The following is a 14,207-nucleotide window of genomic DNA, read 5'->3' as shown; positions in this document are numbered from 1 at the left end:
CAATGGAGTGGAAAGACATGAAAAGCCTGGGTGGCAGCCTAGTGGCATCACTGTGCTCTGCACTGTACCTCAACTGCCTACCTCTGTACATCCTGTTGTATAAATAAATCAATCCTCTCAGTTTCAGCCACTGTAGTCAGATGTACCTGTTTGTGCTGTGGAGCCAACGACTCAAAAGTTAGTGACTTAAAATGGCAACTATTAGTTCTCATGATTCCAGGCGTCAAGCTGGCCCCTTGTACTGGTCTGGTTGGTTTGGCTGGGGCTAGTTTAGGGTGGCTTCGTGTACATGCCTGCCTGGTCATTGCCAGGCAAGCTGGGTTAGGACAGTGGTTCTCAACCGGGGGCGATGTTGCCACCCAGGGGGCATTTGGCAATGTCTGGACACACTTTGGTTGTTAAACTGGGGTGGGGGTGATCCTATCATCTAGGGGTAGAGGCCAGGGATGCTGCTAAACATCCTGCAGTGCACAGAACAGCTGCCCACAACCCAGACTTATTTGATCCAATATGTCAATAGTACCAAGAATGAGAAACCCTGGTCTAGAAAGGCCTCAGCTGGGACGTCTGATTCTGCCTGGTGTGGTCCCTCATCACCCAGCAAGCCAGACCAGGCCACGTGTGGTGGGTACAGGTTTCCAAGAGCAACAGGAGAGAGAAAGCCGCAAAGCACACTTTTCAAGTCTCCACCTGCCATGTGTCTGCCAACATCTCATCAGACAAAGCAAGCCACATGGCTAGAGTTCATTTGGGAGGGGCTCCAAATTTTTACCATCTACCCACATCCAGGTTTCTGTTATTTAAAGCTGAAGGCAGCGCGCGCCCAGAGCGTTAACGGGCGGGGGCGGGGGTGTGGAGTTGGGAGGTCAACTGGGCCTCCTGGTAGCCTCCCTGAGTTCAACCAATCCAGTGAGGAGAAGCCGTGGGCGGGGCGAGCTCCGCTGCCAGAGCGGCGTGAAAAATTTCCCAAGGCAGAGCGAAAACCTTTCCTGAGCCACTGAGCATGCCCGCTGGTGAAAGGTCCAGCCCAACTTTCACCACATCCCAGACTCCAGAGAGACTTTTCTGAAACCCAGAGAATTGACCATGAACTCAAACAGCTTAAAAGTCTTCCATGGCTCCCCCATGCCTCCTCAGGAAAAAAAGATCACACTTCAGTGGGTTTTTTATGCTTCATCCTCAACCAATTTCTTCAGCCACGTCTCCCACTACTTTTGCAAGAACTCTTTTGCTCCACGGATGTTGCAAACTTGCAGCTTCTCATACATACCATGTTCTCTGTGCACACAGGTTCACCTACCTGCGATTCTCTGCCCAGGCCCTCTCTACCAGGATAATTGCATCTGGGCTTTCTAGGTCTATGAAGACAGTCATGCTTCATCCCTCTGGCATAGTTCTTGTTTTTTTTTTTTTTTTTTGCATCGTTGTTGGAGTGTAGTTGCTTTACAATGGTGTGTCGGTTTCTGCTTTGTGGCAGGGTGAATCAGTTATGCATGTGCATGTGTTCCCATGTCTCTTCCCTCTTGCGTCTCCCTCCCTCCCGCCCTCCCTGTCCCACCCCTCTAGGTGGTCACGGGGCGCCGAGCTGATCTCCCTGTGCTATGCGGCTGCTTCCCACTAGCTATCTATTTTATGTTTGCTGGTTTATATGTGTCCATGGCATAGCTCTTCGTATTCTGTGTTGTGAATATACTCTATGTGCTCACATGTCTTATCTTCACTAGAATGTGAGCTACTTGAGGGCAGGGGTCTTGGCATATTTTACACCTGTATGGAACTCTAAGACCTAGCAGGGTGCCTGGCACAGGATAGATACTCAATAATTGCTTATTGAATAAATGAATGGATTATGAGCTCCATGAAGGAAAAAAAAAAGAGCTGAAGGCATTCCAACTGATGCAGAAAGTTGCCCTGATTCCTGATGACTTTCTGGTTCCTGGTTTCTTTCCTTGGAAAGGCCCATTCCAATGCCTGCCCTTGGGTTCCACTAGGACGTTTGTATCACTCAAGATTCTCTGGTTGCAACCAACAGAAATCTCCTGTTGCTAACTTAAACAGAAAAGGAGTTTACTGAAAGGAAATGCGGAAGGTTAGAGAATCAAAGGGCAAGCAAAGCTGAGGAGTCTGAACAGGCAGGAGCCATCTTTTCTTCCCCATAGATGTCCCCTTTTTTGCTTCAGCCGGTTTGAGTTTCTGTTATTTGCAACCAAAATGGCATTTACTAAGACGCTCTGCACAGCCCCAACTGGTAGCTCTGAGAAGCTACCAGCGACCTTTCTTTCCCCTGACGTTGTACCAAGGGACAGCAAGGTACCTGCAGTCCCCCCACCAGAACTCCCAATCTTCTGATCCCCCAAGAAGCTAAGCTAAACAACTTCCTTCCACCCTTGCCAATGGGGGCCCATTTGGATTCGTGACTTTGCAGATAAGGTGCCCTTCTCCAGCAACTTGGCAGAGCCAGCAGTGCCTGCTGTTGTGGAAACTGGGGTCATGAACTGTCTATGGAAGAAAACAGCTTCCCCTGGATCCGTGTTGCAAAGTGTGTTCCTGGTAAGTGGAGTGGTTTCCAATTTTTTAGCGTCTTAGGAATGAAAGCAATACACTAACGATGAGAGGAAACCCAAAATCTGCTAATGCATTTATTTTTTATTATTATTATTATTTTTAAAGTTATGGCTGCGTTGGGTCTTTGTTGCTGCTCCCGGGCTTTCTCTAGTTGTGGCGAGCAGGGGCTACTCTTTGTTGCGTTGCGCGGGCTTCTCATTCCATGGCCTTCTCTTGTTGCGGAGCACAGGCTCTAGGCATGGAGGCTTCAGTAGTTGTGGCTCGCAGGCTCAAGGACGCAGGCTCAGTAGTTGTGGCGCACGGGCTTAGTTGCTCCGCGGCATGTGGGATCTTCCTGGACCAGGGCTCGAGCCAATGTCCCCTGCATTGGCAGGCGGATTCTTAACCACTGCACCACCAGGGAAGCCCCTCATTTACTCTTAATGCTTCCCCCTGTTGAGGACAAACAGGAGAAAAAAGAATGGGCAGGGCTTCCTTGGTGGCGCAGTGGTTGAGATTCCGCCTGCCAGTGCAGGGGACACGGGTTCATGCTGCGGTCCGGGAGGATCCCACATGCCACCGAGCGGCTGGGCCCGCGAGCCATGGCTGCTGAGCCTGTGCGTCCAGAGCCTGTGCTCCACAGCTGTAGAGGCCGCAACAGTGAGAGACCCACGTACCGAAAAGAAAAGAAAAAAAACAAGGGCAATAGCAAGGTTCCAAATGAGCTGAGAAATGACCTTCTAAAAGGGCTCTCAATCTGGCCTCTGGTAGATGTCTGTCGGGGTTTCAGCCCAGCCTAGACCCTCCTCAGGAGAGAAGACGTTTAGGCCTTACAGTGGGCTGACTGGTGGCCCCAAAGATCTCAGGCTCTAATCCCTGGGACCTGAGAATGTTACCTTACAAGGTAAAGTTTTGCGGATATAAGGATTTTGAGCTGAGACTATCCTCGCCCTAAGTGCCATCTGTAAGTGTACTTATAAGTGAGAGACAGGAGGAGATTATATACAAAGAAGAGGCGGAGGCAGTGACCACAGAGGCAGGACTAGAGTGCTGCACCTACAAGTCAAGGGATGCCAGCAGCTTCTGTGGTTAGAGTCTTTTGAACTCCTTGGCTTTTCAGCTCCTAGGCTGTAAGATTTGAATCCGCAAATGCCCCAAGGAGAAAAGCTGCACCAAATGTCAAGCTTGCGTCTGTGTTTCCCTTCTCTCCAGAACTTGGCCCACATGTCTTGGTGTCTCTCTAACATTCAGATGCCAGCGAACAGATGTTTTCTTACTTTATCCAGGTTTTCTAAAATTTCTTTAGACTTCACCTGATCTTATGTTATTACTGAACTACCATCTCAATTACCTCTAGGAAGAAAATTTACAATTTTTAGAGAAAATGGAACCCTGGTACAGTGTTGGTAGGAATGTAAACTGGCACAGCCACTGTGGAAAACAGTATGGAGGGTTCTCAGAAAACTAAAAATAGAACTACCATATGACCTCGAAACTCAACTCCTGGGTATAAATCCGAAAAAAACAAAAACACGTGTTTTCAAAAACATGTATTTGAAAAGATACATGCACCCCAATGTTCAGAGCGTCATTATTTGCAATTACCAAGATATGGAAGCAACCTAAGTGTCATCAAGAGATGAATGGATAGGGGCTTCCCTGGTGGCGCAGTGGTTGAGAGTCCGCCTGCCGATGCAGGGGACACAGGTTCGTGCCCCGGTCCAGGAAGATCCCACATGCCAGGGAGCGGCTCTGCCCGTGAGCCATGGCCGCTGAGCCTGCGGGTCCGGAGCCTGTGCTCCGCAATGGGAGAGGCCACAACTGTGAGAGCCCCGCGTACCGCAAAAAAAAAAACACAAAAAACCCCCGAAACAAAACAAAAAAAACACCCCGTGGGTAGTCAGAGGAGAGGACCGTCACAGCTCATCCCCGTGTGTTGTGTGCCAGGCATGATCTGAGCACTTGTACACGTGTTAACTTATTAAAATACTTCTAACAATCCTATCAGGTTGGGACTACCATCACCCCGCGTACAGACGGAACAAAAGGAAACAGAATATGGTGTCCTCCTTGTGTTCACAAAGCCCGTTAACTGGCAGAGACAGGACTTGAAGGCCACAGTCCGGCTCCCGAGTCCATGCCATGCTTTACAGCCTCCAACTTCTCACGCTCATTCCTAGAGCCACCTGGGAAGGAGGAACCAGGCAACTAAAGACTGGGTTTGAATCAGACACCACGTCTGACCAGCCGCGTGATCCCGAGCAGGGGGCCTCGCCTCTCTGAGTCTCAACCTGGCTCCCTTGCAAAATGGGCACATTAATGGGAACGTCAGCCTTCAGCAACGCTGTGACGAGTATCAGTGTAGCATGTGTGAACGGGCTTTGTAAACTCTGGAGTGTTCTGTGAGGTATAAACTACCCTCTATTCTCATTAGAGGGAATTCATTTCATAACCTGCTCCCGGCTCTTGAACTTTGCTGTGCATCCAGTCAGTGCTGGATGATCTGGAACCAACAGCTGGTCTATTTATGGCTGAAAACCCACAGGTCATAGGAAGACAGCAGCACCGGAGCCCCTGGGTGGCCACAAAGATAAGGTCCATGTCTCGAGGACCAATGACATGGTGGTCACTGAAGGAACAGGCCCCCTCCTGCCCCTTCCACAACTGACAACTGAAAACCTTGGTTTCCCCAACACCCCGATCCAAGATCAACCCGACTCTTTGCCCAATGTTGGAGAAGTACCGGCGTGTCCTGCAGGCCTGGCTGGCCCCCTCTGACTGTGTGTTGCCTCCTTCCACAGATCAGTGCCCTACAGCAAGGCTACAACTAGGTGCTGTGCCAGACCCTGTCTGAGAGAAACTTAGAAATCACCTCCCTGAAGCACGAGGCCGAGAACTTAAGGAGGGAGACCGCCATCACGTCAGGTGAGGCCCTTCTGCATTCAGGCCCCAGAGCTTCTGCCCTCCCCCTGCAGACATCACCAGTCAACCAGCACATCTGTGCCCGTGACCTGGGTGCAGCCTCAGGGATCACCCGTGTCGGTGCATTAGAGTTCTCCCTCAGTGGAGGTTTCTTGCCGCCCAGTTCCGAGGGCAGGGCCTGGTAAATATTTGAGAGAATGGTATCTCTTGGCTACAAGGTCTCCTGAGCACTGGCCCCACCAGGGAGAACACAGGTCGCCTTGTGGCTTGGGTGGTTCCACAAAGCAGCCTGAGTGCAAACTAGAGCGTGGACAAAATGGGGTCACTCCTTTAAGGCACCCATTGTCTCACCCATTTCAGCCGAGTGCACTTGGGCCCAAGGGAAACCATTTTCTAATTTGATCAGAGGTGGTTCCCTGATAAAGGGCTTGGGTTGGGAGAGGGGCAGCCAACGCACAGCTGTGGCTGAGCTTTGATTCCCTGGATTCCTTCATTGCTTCAACATGTTTCTTGAGCTCCTACTAGGTGTCAGGCCCCGTTCCAGGCTCTGGGGAGGGAGAGCCAAGCAAGACAGTCAGATTCCTGTACTCACAGATTCGGGAGGGGGTGACAGACAATAAAAGTAAACGGATGAATAAACAAGCCCACTTCAGAGAGCAGTGGTGCTGTGGAGAAAATAAACTGTGTGTCGTGGTCGCCAGCGCTTCAAGGGGGGAGGCCAAGGGGGACCAGTTTAGTGGGTTTGCAACCATGGAACTCAGGTGGGACTTGAACCCATGGGCTGGGACTCGAACCCAGTCAGACCCCACTATCTTTTAATCGAGATCACGCATCTGGTCTCGGGACTTAATAAAGCTCAGGTTCTTTATGTCTCATCGCAGAAAGAATCCAGTGAGAGACAAAGTAAGAAGTGGATTTCTTTAGAGAGAAACACACTCCACAGACAGAGTGTGGGCCATTTCAGAAGGCTAGAGGCCCCCAAGTATGGGGCAGTTAGTTTTTATGGGCTGGGTAATTTTATAGGCTAATTAGTGGGAGGATTGGGACAACTCTAATATTTTGGGGAAGGGGCGGGGATTTCCAGGAATTGGGCCAACACCCACTTTTTATTTTTTATTATTATTTTTTTTCTGTACGCGGGCCTCTCACTGTTGTGGCCTCTCCCGTTGCGGAGCACAGTCTCCGGACGCGCAGTTTCAGCGGCCATGGCTCACGGGCCCGGCCCCTCCGCGGCATGTGGGATCTTCCCGGACTGAGGCACGAACCCGTGTCCCCTGCATCGAAAGGCGGACTCTCAACCACCGTGCCACCAGGGAAGCCCCACCACCCACTTTTTGACCTTCATGGTCAGCCTTGGAACTGTCCTGGTGCTGGTGGGTGTGTCATTTCGCTCATGTATTACAATGAGCCTGTAATGAGGCTCCAGTTCCCCTGGAAGTCGAATCTTATGCCCCCTTGGACCTAGCCGATTCTAACCAGTTCATGTTGTATCCTCCACGGCTATGTCCTTCTTTTAGAGCGGACCTGTTTCAGGTGGGCAAGGACAAGCCAAGGGCAAGAGAGGCTGCATGGAGTGAACAGGGGATTGTGGGGCTGGGCAGGGTCGGGGGGTCTGCGTTTTTATTCCAAGGGTGTTGGGAATCCAGTGGAGGTTTTTAAGCAGGAACTGACATGCCTAGAGACCTGAAGAGGATGGGACCACTCACAGACGAGGGGAGGGAGAGAAGCAGGTGACAGGGAGGAGGCAGTGAGCCTCGGAGGGGACCATTACTCTGAAAGCAGCCAGCGCGTAGCAGGAAACATGCCCACAGCTGTAGAAGCCAGACATAGCATTGAGTCGCACGTGAATCCCCATCTCTGTATGAATCTGTGCTTTTCTTCTGCCTCACTCTGCAACTTAATCACACCCAGCCCCACCCACTGCTGCCCCCAGGTCTCTGCTTATGCTCCTCCCTCACTTGGGATGTCCTCAGATATTTTCTGAGCACCTCCCCCAGGCTAGGTGCTGTTCTGGGCACCAGGAATGGAAGGATGAACTCGCTGGTCCTCACCTTCCTCCCGTATGTCGGCCTGTGAAACCTCATCCAAGCATCGAGCCTGTCTCAGATCCCTCCTTCTCCAATCAGGGAGTCGGACAGACCTGGGTTGGGATAACGCTTGAGATGGGCTGGACCCACTCAAAGTGTGGCAAGCCCCAGAGGGATTTCCAAGTAACTGAACTGTGTCCTGGAGGCAAAGCTCATTTTTAAACTGAAATTCTGGAGCATTTTGTGCTTTATTTCATAGACATTCTTGATTGATACCTACCACTAAAACTGGGCCTGATGTTCTTTCAAGAAAAGAACCGTAGGAGATAACCCAATACCACTGCATTTATGCACCCTTCTTCCCACTTTTATTCAAAATGATACTACAATGCAAGAGGGAAGAGATATGGGGAGATATGTATATGCATAACTGATTCACTTGGTTATAAAGCAGAAACTAACACACCATTGTAAAGCAATTATACTCCAATAAAGATGTTTAAAAAATGATGCTACAGTAATGGAGTAGTTATCTATTGCTGCATAACAAGTTACCCCAAAATGTAATGGATAAAACCCCAACCAACATTTATTATCTGCCCCAGTTTCTGTAGTTCAGGAATTTGAGCGGGGGGTGACTTAGTTCTCATGAGTTGCAGTCAAGATGTCGGCAGGGGCCTAAGTCATGTCATCTAAAGCCTCAGGGGGAGCCGGAGGATCCCCCTTCAGAATGGCTGCTCATGTGGCTATTGGCTGGAGGCCTTAGTCCCTCAGCACACATGCTTCTCTCTAGGGCTGCTTGAGTGTCCTCATGACACAGCAGTTGGCTTCCCCCGGAGTGAGTGATTCAAGAGGGAGCAAAGAGGAGGCCACAGTGTCTTTTATGACTCAGCCTGAGAGGAAACAGTCCGTCATTTCCACAGTATCATATTGGTTACCCATGGCAGCCCTATTCAGGGTGGGAGGGGCTACACAGGGCATGAATTCTAGGCGGCAGGGATCATTGGGGCCATTTTGGAAGCTGGCTGCCGAGAAAAATAATAGGCGCCATGGAACAAACATAATTTAGCCACTTTGTGTTCTTGGGACATACCGTCTCATTTGACCCTTACAATAACTCTGTGTGGGACAGACAGTGGGAGGTGAAATAGCTTGTCCAAGACCACCAAGGTAATAAGTGGTAGAGAGGGGTCCAAACTCAGAGGAGTGTGAAAACCACCACCCCATCAATAGCGTCCAGCAGTGCCCTCTGCCACACGCCCGTCTCCTGGCCTCTGGAGAAGAATTCCTGGACCTTCCGTGTGCTGGGCCTCTGTTTCCCAGGCCCATGGTGTGGCCTCTCCTCCCAGCTTTGCCAGGCCTGTGCCCACAAGGGGCCCCCAAAGGTTTCTTCTCTCGCTGGTGCTGACTGCCCCTCATTCTCACTGAAGCCTCAAACCCTGTTCCGTGGACTTTGCTCTCATTCCCATTCCTGCTCTGGGACCCTTGGAAAAAGCCTCCCCAGTTCTAAGCAGGCACCGGTGGTGGCCCAGGATTGGAAGGTCTTGTCCGAACATTGGCTGACAGCCATGGTGTTGCCAATAATCCTTCCTGCCTCTTTGACCTCCATGAGTCTTTTGTTTTGGTTTGTTTGGTTCTTTTACAGAGATGGTGTCATCTTTGCAAAGAGACGTGTTAGTAAAGGATGGTCAAGTTCAACAACTACAACAGGAGGTGAATCAACTGAAAAGTGAGAACAAAGAGAAGGATCACCAGCTCGAAGCCCTCAGCTCCAGAGTGAGTGTCGGGTCATCAGCAAATTGTAGCTGCGAAAAGCAGACACAGTGGAGTCACATGACACACGGTGGTGAGATGAGGCCAGTGCCCAAGGACCCAGGGAGGGTAGCTGCTGGGCAGGTGGCCAACTTCTCTGAAGCCTTTCAAAGGACAGCATGTATGTGGCTCAGAATAAGCGTAATAGATTTTCAAATCCAGCAAACATTTTCTAACCCCTATTATAAATGAGAATGTTTAATCCCAGCAACAAACACACCTATGAGCATATACTGCCATTGCAAAGTTTAATATTAAGCAGAATACGATCTCTCTGTGAGCAAGGATGACCACACGGCTGCATCATGGTCCCAGCACCACTGGTTCTCATAATTGTCTTCAAAGCAGACTGTTTGAGGATCCAGATGCAAACACGCAGACTCTCATTTCTTCCTTAGACTTTAGTGTGTAGAATGTCTCTATGGAAGATGAACGTGGTAGGCAAGCAAAGAGCTTTTTACATGTAACTTTGACTATTTGCAACTCTTGCCTTCAATGCTAACTTTAGAATCCTGACTCTATAGGGTAAGATTTCTCAGTATTTGCATGATGTGCCTGTTTCTGTGAGTCAAGGTAAAACCTCAAAGCTTTCATCTCAGGTGGCAACTCAGAGATTCCCAGAGGCTACCCGATAGCTAGGTCTGCATGGGGGTGGGGTGAGAACAGATCTTGAGGTTCCAAGGAAAAGGCACAGTAAGTAATACCTGGTACGTAGTACCATACCCAGTTTGGAGCTGGTGAAAGGCACTGCATGAGCTTTGGGATCAGACAGACCAGAGCTTTCTTTTATTGTAACTTATTTGGCCTCCATTTCCCGGTCTGTGAAATGGGGATGACAAAATCATTTTCCGAGAAGTGGGAGGCTGGTTTTAGTTGTGCTCTTCTGCCTCTGCCCGAGGTCGGCTGCCTGGCCAAGCCCTCTGCATTCGTTTCTCCCAAGCAGAGTGTCTTCCCAGGCATGTGCTATAGCTGTTTAATGTGGTGTGTGTGTGTGTGTGTGTGTGTGTGTGTGTGTGTGTGTTGGGGACGGGAAGGGGATGCAGAGCTGGTGCTAAGTAGAAGGAATCTGCAAAGACAGCACCTGCTTGGCTCTTCTACCTCCTGAAGTGCATTTGGATGATTTATGTCCCCGTTTCCCCTTCCTCGTTGACCTCGGAATGAGGTCCCTTCTCCTCTAGACTGTGCTGGCCAACAGCAGAAGGGCTCGTCACCACCAAGGGTACTGCTCTTGTGAACATTTGAGATGCCTTTTTTTAAATGACATACATCATGTGTGTTAATTTTAGAAAAATAAGTAGATGACATTGAGAAGAAAAAATAAAAAGAGAGGAGAGGAAATGCTACCTTGAGAAATCAGTGTTAATATTTTCATATATGTTCTTCCAGTCTTGTTTCTATATATTGCCTAGAAATCAGTCAATCATTTTATAGTGAATTTATACTATGCACATTTAAAAAAATTTTAAATACGTATTATTTTCCCATTCTAATAAATCAACACTCTTATCATTCATCTTAAAAGCTACATACTTTCTCCTGGATGTATCCAGTGTTATAAAGTGGTCTGCTGTGCTAAACAACACTTGGGTTGTTTCCTCTTTTTTTTTTTCTTCCACTGTTACTGACAATTCTGGGAAGAGCATCCTTGAAACTACAGATTTACTTATTTCTCCAGTCATTGTCCTTAAGGTACATTCCTAAAGTGGGAATTGCTGGGTCAGAAGAAGGCACATCCAACCTTATGCACTTAATGCCTGTTGCCAAGGCGACCTCGGGCAAGACAGCTCCGTTTTCCCCTCCACACCAGTCGGGGCAGTTGTGTCTTTGAGATGCAACCTGCAGAAAAGCCCTAAGATGGACCTGAGCTCACTGGCCCAGCCCCCTGCACCCTCACCGGTCACAGCGTGAAAACATCCCAATTCCTGCACCCTAAGTACCCAGACTCTACAAAGCTGGATTTCCCCTGCAGTGAAGTTTGCTGGCTTTTGAAGAGGAATTTAGACGCTCTATTCCTCAGAACTCATGAGAGGGGTGAACTGGGAATGACTGCAGGATCCCGTGCTCCCATCACACAAATGGTCTCGCCTCTCAGAATTCAGAGGTGTGATTGGGTTATACAGCAGGAAACACTCCTGGGCGTGAACACAGGTACTTGGGACCCCCAGCCAAGCCCCCGTGGCCTTGTCCATTTTATGCACAGTGCTCAGTGCTGAAAGAAGAGTTACAGAAGGAAGATGCCCAGAAGGAGAACTGGGAAGCCCAAGAGAAAGAGTTAAAACTCTGCAAAACCGTGCGTTGAACCTCCTGACCCCTAGGTGTCCACTGAAAGCCTAGATTATGGCCTTGAGGGTTTTGGACTGGTTCCTTGGCCCATTAGCTAGCACAAGCTCTGGGGCTTTCTGGGTGTTTGTGTGTTAATGTAGTCTCCTAATGCTTTGATTTGCTAGCCTCAAAGAGATGGGTGAAAAGACCATGGAAAACACACGCTCCCCAGATTTTCTGGGCAGTTGGCTTAAGGCCCCTCATCAGGTTTCCCCTGGGGAAAGGAACGGGAGGTGGCCACCCTATGCTGCTAAAAATTCACCGTGGTCCCTACCCCTGGACTTGTGATGCCCAGACTTTCATGATCCACTGTCACAAGTTTTATCACAGCCCTGAGCACTGTTATTAACACAACTCTTCTTGAAGTATTTTTGCTTAAATACATTCAATTTTACAACAATTCATAAAAACAAAATAAAAAGCAAATGTATCACTGGCCTTGTATGGAAGGTGAACATAAAAATCAATACAGTGAAAAGATGACCACTCAATGTAAATGTTCACCCCCTGTACAGGCCCGAACCCTCGTGCACATCACCAGGCATACTTTTTCCTTCCGTTGGGAAGGACGGTGCCTGGGACGGGGGGAGGAGACGTGTGTTCTTCTCTCTGTCAGGAGCACACTTCTCTGCCTCAAAAGAGAAAAAAGAAAAATGTCATTGTTCTTTTCTTCCAAACTGTGCCCATTGTGTCTTCCAAACAGCCCTTATTTAGATTCAACTCAAAAATGTGCCCCAAGGAAAGAGATTCTAATGAGTGGATAGGTATCTTGTACTGTTTAATCCAGGATCCATGCTGATCTTCAAAAGAAACTCAAATTTTCCCTCACCCAGCCCTTTCATTGCATCCGTTGAAAGAAAGTCTACTTTGCCTCAAAGATGTGGAATTGTCCCCCAAGGGAAGGAGTTAAGCGAATCCCAGACTAGGTTTCTGCCTTAATGAACCGGATGAAATGAGTTCTGAAGTTGACTTCCCTGTTGTTGGAACTCTTTCAGCAAATACATGACATGGAAAAAGAAATGAGGAAGCTCAGGGTGGAGCTGAAAAGGAGCAGTACCGAGCAGAGCCTGATCTCTATGACGCTGCAGGAAAAGAGCAAGGTATGGCAGGGACAGGTCGGCCTGGGAACCACTCTGGGGCCAGCACTCCACCTGCATCATCTCTGTTCATCCTCACAATGACCCCATGCGGTCTATACTGGTATTCACCCCACTTTACAGTTGGGAAAACTGAGGCTCACAGAGGTGAAGGAAGTTATCCAAGTTCACTTGCATAAAGTAGTTGTGGCAGAACTTGAATCCAGGTCTGCCTGACTCCAAAGCTCCTGTGTGTAACCACTACCCTAGACTGCCTTCAGATCTTAATCGTGAAATTATCTAAGAAAGAATTGATCCATTAAACCAAGGTTGCCAATGATGTTGTTCCAACTTAAATTCTCATATTGATTTTTTTTGTCTTTTTGTTCCATCATTGAGAATGTTTTTAAAAATCTCAACATGTTTGTCATTTGTGTGTTTCTTCTTTTAATATGAACGATTTTTGCTTTATATATTTTGAGGCTGTGTTACTAGGTGCATATGAATTTAGAATCCTAATACTTCCTGTAGAGCAAAACTTTAGATCATCATGAAATGTGGCTTTTCATCTCTAGTAGTGTTTCTCCCTTAACGTCTCCTTTGTCATTTAGCTTCCTCACTGGCTTTCTGTTGGTTAGAGTTTTCATACCATATCTTTTTCATATGTTCTCTGTCAATTTTTGTCTTAAGGTTTAGACATATGCCTTCAAATAGCGTATCATTTTTACAAAATCCAGTTTGACATTCTTTGACTTTTAGTCCATTTATATTATGTAATTACTCGTGTACTGGGGTTTAAATCTAGCTTCTTGCTCAATACCAGTTGTACCATCTGTGCTATGTTCCTTTTTCTGTCCTTTCTTGCCTCCTTCTGAGTGGATGGTTTTCTCTTATTCCACTTTCGCCCTCTATTAGCTTGGAAATATTTCACTTTTTTACTATTCTTTTAGTAATAGTAAGACAATAGCATTCATCCTTGACTCACCAAAATCACACATTAATTAAGTTTTTCACTCTTCTACTATTCTCTTAGTAGTCATCCTGAAGACTACAAAATGCATTCTTTTTTTTTTTTTTTTTTTGCTGTACGTGGGCCTCTCACTGTTGTGGCCTCTCCCGTTGTGGAGCACAGGCTCAGCCGCCATGGCTCACGAGCCCAGCCGCTCTGCGGCATGTGGGATCCTCCCGGACCGGAACACGAACCCATGTCCCCTGCATCGGCAGGCGGACTCTCAACCACTGCACCACCAGGGAAGCCCTGCATTCTTAACTTACCAAGAGGCTATAGTAGTTGATAATTACGCCCTTCTCCTTGACAGTGCAATGAGTTTCAAACACCTTAACTTCACTTACCCCCTCCAGATTTATAAGCCATTGCTGTCATTTTCTAAACTCCTCTTGATAGTTAATACCCCACAAGATATTATTAGTGTTTTGCTATAGTCAGTATTATATCCACACATTACCCTTACTGTTGCTTGTCTTTTCTGCATCTCTGATCACC

General features: G+C 48.2%; 1 pseudogene across 1 annotated transcript in view; it reads right to left on the bottom strand.

The window, feature by feature from the left end:
* The window catches only part of LOC308620770 (centrosomal protein of 78 kDa-like), a 1,829,729-nt pseudogene that overhangs the window by 234,916 nt on the left and 1,580,606 nt on the right, over positions 1–14,207 (bottom strand). The window lies entirely within an intron of this gene.

Source organism: Mesoplodon bidens (genome assembly GCF_964165515.1).
Source record: "Mesoplodon bidens genome assembly, chromosome: 7".
Lineage (NCBI taxonomy): Eukaryota > Metazoa > Chordata > Mammalia > Artiodactyla > Ziphiidae > Mesoplodon > Mesoplodon bidens.
This window is presented reverse-complemented; position numbering and strand designations above follow the sequence as displayed.